Source organism: Dermacentor albipictus, chromosome 4 (genome assembly GCF_038994185.2).
Source record: "Dermacentor albipictus isolate Rhodes 1998 colony chromosome 4, USDA_Dalb.pri_finalv2, whole genome shotgun sequence".
Taxonomy (NCBI): Eukaryota; Metazoa; Arthropoda; class Arachnida; order Ixodida; family Ixodidae; genus Dermacentor; species Dermacentor albipictus.
This window is the reverse complement of record NC_091824.1, coordinates 180,828,194-180,838,406: the sequence shown is the minus strand read 5'-3', so window position 1 is coordinate 180,838,406 and position 10,213 is coordinate 180,828,194. Positions and strand designations below refer to the sequence as shown.

The following is a 10,213-nucleotide window of genomic DNA, read 5'->3' as shown; positions in this document are numbered from 1 at the left end:
TGTAATCGAGATTAATGCCTTTTCGCACAATCAAAAGTTATGACAACGGCCTTTTTCTAACTTACAAAAAGAAATGTACGCAAGGCGGCGCCTTGAAGTTTCCTCCCGCGGTGCGAGTAACCAGCGAAATGAACAAGAGATGGCAGCGCCGGCGCTTGCGTCGCTCTAGTGGATATCTCTGGCGCGCGCAACGCTATCGGTGATATTCGGCCGTTTCTAAGCCAGCCGAGTCGGGCTGAGTCACTTGCGTTTCACGAAATAGCGATAACGTGGCCTAGAACGTGCGCGCATCACCACTGGTAGTTCGCGTATGTTGTCTCAAGAAAGAAAACAAGCGCGTTGGCACGAACATGCGATGACTCATTCCATTTTCCAGGGACACGCATCCGAGCTACTGAAGCAGACGACGGCTTGTACGCAGCAGACGACGGAAGCGAGAAGCGTTTTCGACAGAATAATCATACGCTTTGAGATAGCTGCTTTATTTTTACTGCCGAGGAAAACTGTTTTGCTTTACCGATAACGCTACATTCAGTGCCTTCATTTCAGTTTCTTAGGCGAAACGTCAAGTTGGCGTCACGTTACGTAAGCAAAACCGGGCCACCAGCGCCATTTTGTTTGCGTCGCGGCTACGTCACGCTCCGAAGAAAATGGCGGAATGTCCAGAATAGCGCCCAAGCTCTGAAATCCCAGCAGTTGGCTGCGACAGTTACTTGAGTATAGAAGACTCAAGCAAGGTTCCTTAAAGCACCCAACGCCGAAGATGCTGGGCTTTATGAACGCTGCTAACAAAAGTGTGTCAGCTTCCCTGGATGAGGCAGGCCTTTACGGAGAGATATTTTGGAAGGTTTTAGCTAGATGATCTCCCTCTTCTTGGTTGTCCAGAGCATATGTTCGCGTTCACGTGCGAAGTACTGAATTTCTTCATTGTTATACGAATGCCTTTTTAGTCCAGGGATACAAACTGTCAACTAGAAAGCAGTCACAAGGTAGCTGTAGCAACCAAGAAAGCGCGTCTTTTGTGAATATCAATGCAGCATGCTTATAGATTCATCAATCCGGCGTTGTACCGGTACTATATATATATATATATATATATATATATATATATATATATATATATATATATATATATATATATATATATATATATATATATATATATATATATATATATATATATATATATATATATATATATATATTTCATGTGTACATAAAACAACATGCCACAAACGAAAAGCCTCACTCTCCTCTTCATTCACCTATTAGCTGCTTTTTACAGAGTGCACAATGCAAAAGGCTATTCTTTGAATATTTAGCGCCACGAAGAGCAGTAAAAAAAAAAACGAAAACTGGCTTTGAGTTGGCGGCGCGCTGCTGCCTTGGGAGCCAACCAGGCTGGATGGATGGATGGATGGATGTTATGAGCGTCCCCTTTGGAACGGGAGGTGGGTTGTGCCACCAAGCTCTTGCTATTATACTGCTTTACACTCTAAGAACAGTTTACACCCTTTGGCTTGCCCCTTCTGCCACACAAAAATAATCGTCATCTGCCTTGATGCGTTTCCTTTCTTTATCGCTGCGAGCCCGGAACTTTCCAGTAACGAACGGCACGCGCGTTATCAGCATAGAACAGTTTACACCCTTTGGAGTGCCTCTTCTGATAACGCGCGTGCCGTTCGTCACTGGAAAGTTCCGGGCTTGCAGCGATAAAGAAAGGAAACGCATCAAGGCAGATGACGATTATTTTTGTGTGGCAGAAGGGGCAAGCAAAGGGTGTAAACTGTTCTTAGAGTGTATGTCCTACTTAGGTTAAAAAAGAAAAAGAAGAAAAAAGCGCACGATGAATTCCCATAACCAATTTTTCTGACCCACTATTGTGAACTTTGTTTTTGCACGTCTCCGTTTTTTGTCGTCTGCCTACTTTTCTTACGCCCAACTTCCAACCGCCTCTTACTAATCTCTGTTGCGGACACGTTTAATTTCCCCTTGCTCTCGCTGAATCCCTTTAAGGAGTCCAGTGGTGCCTAAATCGACTTCTGGGCAGATATATTTACATGTCAATAAAACATGCTCCATCGTTTCCCTAGATTTACCGCAGCAAGCACACAATTCTTCTTCCTTCTTATATCTCGCTTTATAGGTGCACGTTCTCTAAGGCATCCTGATCTCGATTCGAAAAGTAATGAGCTTCCCTTTGAGTTATCATAAATTGTTTCTTTCCTGATTTCGCTTTTTCCTCTTGGCAGGTTTCTTTTCCATTACCGCCACCCACGAGATTATTTCAGCCTCTCTGACTTTCCGCTTGACGTTCTTTGTTGCGGTGTTGCTCACCCTACAGGTCACCTACTTGCTGGTAAGCTTCCTAGTCATTTTCCTGCACTGTGAATCAATGTTCTTTCTGTACAAATACCTTAACACTCTCCCATACCAATTACTTTCTTTCATATTCCTCAGTCGTTGTTCATAATCAATTTTATTGTGAGCTTCCCTCACTTCAAAATTTGTCCAGCCCATATCACCCTGCGCAGCTTCATTTGTAGTCTTCCCGTGAGCGCTCATTGCGATCGCGTCCCACTGACCGTTGGTTGACATCGAGTCCTGATTGTACCCATGATTTCAAGCAAACAACCGCATTTCCAAAAGTAATTCCTTAAACCATTACACCCTCGCACATACACTCTAAGAACAGTTTACACCCTTTGGCTTGCCCCTTCTGCCACACAAAAATAATCGTCATCTGCCTTGATGCGTTTTCTTTCTTTATCGCTGTGAGCCCGGAACTTTCCAGTAACGAACGGCACGCGCGTTATCAGCATAGAACAGTTCACACCCTTTGGAGTGCCTCTTCTGATAACGCGCGTGCCGTTCGTTACTGGAAAGTTCCGGGCTCACAGCGATAAAGAAAGGAAACGCATCAAGGCAGATGACGATTATTTTTGCGTGGCAGAAGGGGCAAGCCAAAGGGTGTAAACTGTTCTTAGAGTGTAGTTCCCCGTTACATTCAACTGCAGGGTGAAGTTGCTTACAAGCAAGCATCAGGTGTTCAGCCGTTTCCTCCTCCTCTCCACACGCCCCGCACAACAAATCTATCTCCTGGCATCTGGCTCGGTACGTTTTAGCCTGCAGTACACCTGTCCTGGCCTCAAACAACAATGAGCTTCCCTTAGAGTTATCGTAAATATTTTCGTTGGCTATTTCTTGCGTAAACGTCCTGTATGTCTCTAATGCTGATTTGGTTTGCATACCTGTTTTCCACATGTCCCTTTCTGTCTCCTTAACCTTTTTCTTGACGGATGATTCCTTACCTGTCCCCCCACTGCTGGCCAATTATTTGCTTGACAATTTTCTAGTTCGCTTCCTCCACCTTGTGTCAACATTCCTCGTGTATAAGTAACTGAAAACTTTCCTAGCCCACCGCATTTCCCCCATTTTTCTCAATCGCTCCTCAAATGGTATCTTGCTACTAGTCTCTCTGCCCTGGAAAGAAGACCATCCCAGATGCCCCTGCACCCCATGATTTGGTGTCTTGCCATGTGCTCGCAGAGCGAGCCTACCCACACCACGTTGCCTAGTTTCCAACAGTGCCCGGGTCTCTGCTCTCATACATAGAACTGCAGTGGCAAAAGTCAGGCCCGGAACCATCACCCCCATCCATATTCCTCGTACTACCTCATATAAATTGTAGTTCCACAGTGCCCTACTCTTCATAATCGCTGCACTTCTGTTACCTTTAGTCGTTACATATTTTTCGTACTCTGTCAGATACTCAATGCCATTATTTATCCACACCCCAAGATACTTGTGTTTATCGACTATCTCCAGCGTGGCCTCCTGTATCTTATGCTCGCCGCAAATGTTATCACTAAAAATCGTGACTGCTGATTTTTTTTTTTGCTAAACTTCAAGCCTAATCTGTCTCCTTCTGTACCACATATGTTCATCAATCCCTGCAGATCTTCTGTATTGTATTCATGGCTGACAATATCATCAGCATACATCAGTCCTGGTAATGACTGTTCACTCAGTTTTCCTTGTTTGAAAAATGATAGGTTGAAGCCGAGTCCGCTTTGTTGTATTTTGGCCTCTAAACCTTGTAGGTACAGCATAAACATCAGAGGTGACAATGGACACCCCTGCCTAAGCCCCCGCCGAATCATTACACGCTCCGAAACCTGCTTTTCCCATTGTATAATCACCCGGTTACATTTATAGATTTCTTTTAAGAAATTGGTTGCTCCATCTTGCATTCCTAATGTTTCTAGAATGCCCCACAAGCGCTCTTGAAGTACACTGTCATAGGCTCCCTTGATATCCAAAAAAGCCAGCCATAGGAGTCTGTTCCTTTTCAGCTATTTCAGTGCACTATGTTAGTGAGAACAGATTGTCTTCTAGCCCACTATGCTTCCGGAACCCATTTTGTAGCTTTCCAAGCCCCCCCTCGTTCTCTACCCACGCCTGCAGTCTGTCCTTTATAATCTGCATAACCACCCTGTAAACCACTGACGTCACTGTTATAGGCCGGTAGTTATTTATGTCAGCTTTGTCCCCATTTCCCTTATATATCATTCTCATCCTACTTAGCCCCCATTCGTCAGGTACTTTACCATCCATTAGCATTTTGCTCACCACCTCCCTTAATGCTTTCTTAGATTTCGGGCCCAATTTCTTTATTAACATAATTGGAATACCATCGGGGCCTGCCGATGTGCTACTTGGTACCCTCTTCTCGGCCCTTTCCCACTCTCTTTGTCCAAGCGAAAGCAGTGGATTGACCGGGCTATCCCTCTCCGACGTACTGCATGTACCGTTCTGTAATTTTTTCCCTCATCATGGTTCCTATATATGTTCGATTGCCTCCTCTCCTTCTAACCGAGTACCTTAAGCTGTTACTATATACCTTTGCTTTTGGCTTGTCCTATTACCCAAGGAGTTCAGATGTTGCCAGAATTTCCTATCTGCCTGTTTATGTTTTTTATTGCTTATTTCTGACAGCCATTGGGACCCTTTTGTCTTGATTTTCTCGTTGATCAAACAGGATGCCTCCCTTCTGCAAACGATCTCTCCGTCGCTATTCACAGCATCTTTACAGAAGGTATTCAGAGACCTGGATTGGGAACAATTGGGGATGATGATGTGTGGTGTTTTGTGGCGCAAGGGCCAGGTTTGGCCAAAGAGCGCCATGACAGGTGGTAGTGTTATCGATGTATTGTGGAAGATGTGAATTGGCTGTAAAGAGGCCTAAAAATAGTCGCTGTAAATGGGTAAAATCTATGTACTATAAAATTATGGCGATGACTAATGACGAATACTATGAACAATAAAATCTATCGTAGAAGAATGATGCAAAATAAAAATATATAGGATGGTAAAAAAACTTGGAGCACTACTGCCTCGCCAGAGCCCTTGAAACCCAAGGGCCTAGAGGCATGTGCTATACTAAAGAGCTATCGCAGCGGCATCCTCTGAAGAGAGGACCCGCTACGAACATGTGGGGCTAAAAACATGCAGGACAACATCTTTCAGGAAACTTAGGACTGCGTTGGTGTCAAATAAAGGTTCTGGGCCGAGTAGCATTACGGGATGTAGGGGGATGTGCTGCCGGTATGCTAGCGAAAAATGTTTCCTTCTTTCGGATTCGGCTGCCCGACACTCCAGGAGGACGTGGAGGACGGTCAGCCTCTCCCCGCATCTACCGCAGGTTGGAGGATTATTTTCAGTGAGTAAATAGTTATGCGTGCCAAATGTGTGTCCTATTCTGAGGCGACAGAATAGGACATCTGTTCGCCGCGATTTTGTTACGGAGGGCCAAGAACCTAACTGTGGCTTTATTACGTGCAGTTTATTATTTACTTCTGCGTCCCACATACGTTGCCAGTGGTTTCGCAGTTTTCTTCTTAGGAAAGGCTTCAGGTCTGTGACAGGGACCGAAGCAGTAGGACTAACTGAATGCAATGAAATGGATGTGGCCATCTGGTCAGCTAGTACGTTTCCCTCAATGCCCCTATGACCAGGTACCCAGCATATAATCACATGTTGGTTTGATATATATGCTTTACACAGTGCGGAGTGGAGTTGATTAATTACCGGATTTTTGTGGCTACAGAAAGACATCAAGGCCTTCACAACACTAAGGGAGTCTGTATATATAACTGATTTCTGGAGTTTTGACTTATTTATATGCTTTGCGACCGACAGCAGTGCGTAAGCCTCAGCCGTAAAGATACTAGTTTCCGGATTCAGTACATCGGTTTCAGAGAAGGATGGGCCGACGGCTGCATAGGACACCCCGTCGTGTGACTTCGATGCGTCTGTGAAGAACTCCGTGCAGGAGTATTTGTGCTGGAGTTCCCGGAAATGCATTTGGATTTCAATCTCTGGAGCATGTTTTGTAACTTGCATGAAGGATATATCACATTGTATCAGCTGCCACTCCCAAGGAGGTAGCAGCTTGGCTGGATGCATTGGGCAAAGCTCGAGGATTGGGACACGCATTTCGTCACTAAGTTCCCTCACACGCAGCGAGAAAGGCCGTCTTACGGAAGGACGATTATTAAATAGTGTAGCATATGTCGTATCGTTAATGATATTAAAACACGGGTGTTGAGGATTAGAGTGGACTTTCAAAAAATATGTTTGGCTGATGTATGTTCTCTGCAGATGAAGTGACCACTCATTTGATTCTGCATATAAGCTTTCAATAGGACTTGTTCTGAAAGCTCCAGTGGCCAGTCGGATTCCTAGATGGTGGACCGGATCTAGCATCTTTAGCGCGCTCGGGGCTGCAGAATGATAGATCACGGTACCGTAGTCCAACCGTGATCGGATGAGGCTCTTGTAAAGATTCATTAAACATTTTCTGTCGCTGCCCCATGTTGTGTGGGATAGCACTTTAAGCAAGTTCATTGTTTTTAAGCATTTGTCCTTGAGGTACTTTATGTGTGGAATAAACGTTAATTTGGAATCAAGTATGATGCCTAAGAACTTGTGTTCTTTTTTCACAGGAATTCGCTGACCATACATTTCGATAGTGGGTTCTGCAATGAGCCCTTTTTTCCTTGTGAAAAGCACAGAAGAACTTTTGTTGGGGTTAACTTTAAATCCGTTTTCTTCTGCCCATTTGGACACTTTGTTCAAGCCCTGTTGAACTTGCCTCTCACATACAGTAAGGTTGCAGGATTTGAAGCCCATCTGTACGTCGTCTACGTAAACAGAATAAAAAATGGCTGGCGGTAATGAAGCACGAAGGGTGTTCATTTTCACGATGAAGAGCGTGCAGCTAAGTACACCTCCTTGAGGTACACCAGTTTCCTGTATAAAAGGCCGCGACAATACATTGCCGACTTTCACGCGGAATGTACGGTTGGACAAATAGCTTTCTATTAGGACGAGCATATTGCCACGGATGCCAATTCCCGACAAGTCTCTCAAGATTCCATAGCGCCACGTAGTGTCGTACGCCTTCTCCATATCGAGGAATACGGATAGGAAATATTGTTTATGTAGAAAGGCGTCGCGAATGTTTCCCTCAATGCGCACAAGGTGATCGGTTGTGGACCTCCCTTCTCTGAAGCCACACTGAAAGGGATCGAGGACATTGTTAAGTTCAAGGAAATGTACAAGTCTGCGGTTAACCATTTTTTCAAAAACCTTACAAAGACAATTTGTAAGAGCTATCGGACGGTAGCTTGCCGCCAAGCAGGGGTCTTTACCCTGCTTAAGAACAGGGACCACAATCGCTTCTTTCCATGCGGATGGGAGGCATCCCATAGCCCAAATAGCGTTGAAAAGCGTGAGTAGTGTAAGTTTGGTGTCAGTGTGTAAATTTCTGATCATTTCGTACATGACTCTATCAGGTCCCGGTGCAGAGCTTTTGCATGTGGTCAAAGCAGCTCTCAACTCTGCAATACTGAACGGCCGGTTATAAGGTTCATTCTGTCTGGATTTTTGTATTATTGGCTTACATTCTTCTATTTGTTTGTATTTCAAAAATGATTGCGAATAGTGGTTTGAACTCGACACGCTCTCAAAGTGTTCTCCAAGTGTGTCTGCCTGATCTTTCAGTGTTTCACCTTGTGTGTTGACCAAAGGAAGTGAATATGTTTGTCGCCCTTTTATCCTATTAACCCTGTTCCAGACTTTGGCCTCATCTGTATAGGAGTTGATACCAGATAAAAACTTCTGCCAACTCTCTCTTCTGGCTTGTCGGCGGGTTCGCCTGCCTTGGGATTTTACTTTTTTAAAATTGATAAGATTCTCCGCAGTGGGGGAGGCGCGTAGCATCCCCCACGCTTTGTTTTGTTTCTTACGAGCGATCCTACATTCGTCGTTCCACCACGGGACTCGCCGTTTGCATGCCAATCCATTTACTTGTGATATACATTTAGTTGCGGCATCTATTATAAAGGCTGTAAAATATTCCACGGCAGCATCAATTCCTAACGAGGACATGTCATCCCATGATATACTAGTTAAGTTACGGAATTTCTCCCAGTCTGCTGTCTCAGTCTTCCACCTAGGAGCCTGTGGTGGATATTCGTCTTCTTTAAGTGTTCTTAATAGTACGGGGAAGTGGTCGCTTCCGTAAGGATCGTTCGTAACTTCCCATTCTAGTTCAGGCAGTATGGACGGAGAAACTATGCTCAGATCAATTGAAGAAAAGGTATTGTTTGCAAGACAGTAATATGTGGGTTTCTTCTTATTCAGAAGGCACGCACCAGAAGAGAAAAGGAACTGTTCAACGAGACGACCTCGCGCATCGATACGAGAGTCTCCCCACAAGGTGCTGTGTGCATTGAAATCGCCAAGAACAACATAAGGTTCTGGCAATTCATCTATGAAGGACTGAAATTCAGGTTTCTTTAATTTGTAATGTGGGGGTATGTAAAGCGAACAAATAGTGATGAGTTTGTTCAGCAGGACAACTCGAACCGCCACTGCTTCGAGGGCCGTTCGTAGCTGTAAACGTTGACACGCTATGCTTTTTTGAATTACAATGGCAACACCACCCGATGATGCGACAGCATCATCGCGGTCTTTGCGAAAAGTAACGTGTTGTCGAAGAAAATTTGTGTGTTTTGGTTTTAAGTGTGTTTCCTGTAAACACAGCACTTTTGGATTGTGTTTATGGATAAGTTCTTGCAGATCATCGAGATTCCTGAGAAGACCTCTGACATTCCATTGGATGATTTGTGTATCCATATTTAAAGAAAAATTGGTGCTGTGTTTACGGAAACGGAGGTGATGCCTTAGGTTACAGAGCTCTTTCGAGGCCCTGTAACGGGAGTTCTGCCCTTTCTGGAGCGTTCGAGGGAGCCTCGCCGCTCCTTAGGCGCTTGGCGCGCCGTGGAGATAGGTGTAGTGTCCATTGCCTCCTGTGAGGCGCCGGACACGTGCTCTTGCGAGCGGGAAGTTACCAGCGAGGGTCCCGACTTGGAGGGCAAGACCCCTGCGCCCACCAGCCCGGAGGTCGATGGGGCACTGTGCGGGATTTGGCTGCGCCGGCTGTTGCCAGCGCTGGAAGGGGCCGGGGAGGTTGGGGCAGCCTTGGCTGCGCCAACCTTCGGGGTCGATGGCCCCTTTTCCTCGGTTGGCGGAGCAGCGCTAGCTGCAACCACCGTGGGGGCAGATGGCGTAACTGCCGACTCACTGCGTGTGGGTCGGACAGTCGCCGGAGGCCGTTGTGACGCTGCCCCCTGACGCGCCACTTCGGCAAAGCTTTTCTTTGGCAGGTATGCTACCCGCCTTCTTGCCTCTTTGAACGATATATTCTCTTTCACTTTGATCGTTACTATTTCTTTTTCCTTCTTCCAGGAGGGGCACGACCGCGAGTACGCGGCGTGCTCCCCATCACAGTTTACACAGTGGGGAGCGTTCTCACACGTTTCAGTGGTGTGTTCTTGGGCACTACATTTAGCACAAGTTTGGCGGCCTCGGCAACTCTGCGAACTGTGGCCGAAGCGCTGGCACTTGAAACAGCGGAGTGGGTTGGGCACATACGGCCTAACGCGGAGCTTGATGTACCCGGCCTCGATTGACTCGGGCAGGACACTTGAACCAAAGGTGATTATTAAGTGCTTCGTTTGAATCTCTTTACCATCTCGCCTTATCTTTATTCTTCTAACATTGATAACATTTTGCTCACTAAAGCCCTCCAGGAGCTCCGCCTCAGTCAGCTCAAGCAGATCATCATCGGAAACAACACCGCGGG

General features: G+C 45.8%; 1 pseudogene; it reads right to left on the bottom strand.

Annotated features, from left to right (window-relative positions):
• Positions 1-982: 982 nt before the first annotated feature.
• On the bottom strand, positions 983-4,004 carry LOC135896250 (uncharacterized; annotated as a pseudogene).
• Between the last annotated feature and the right edge of the window lie 6,209 nt (positions 4,005-10,213).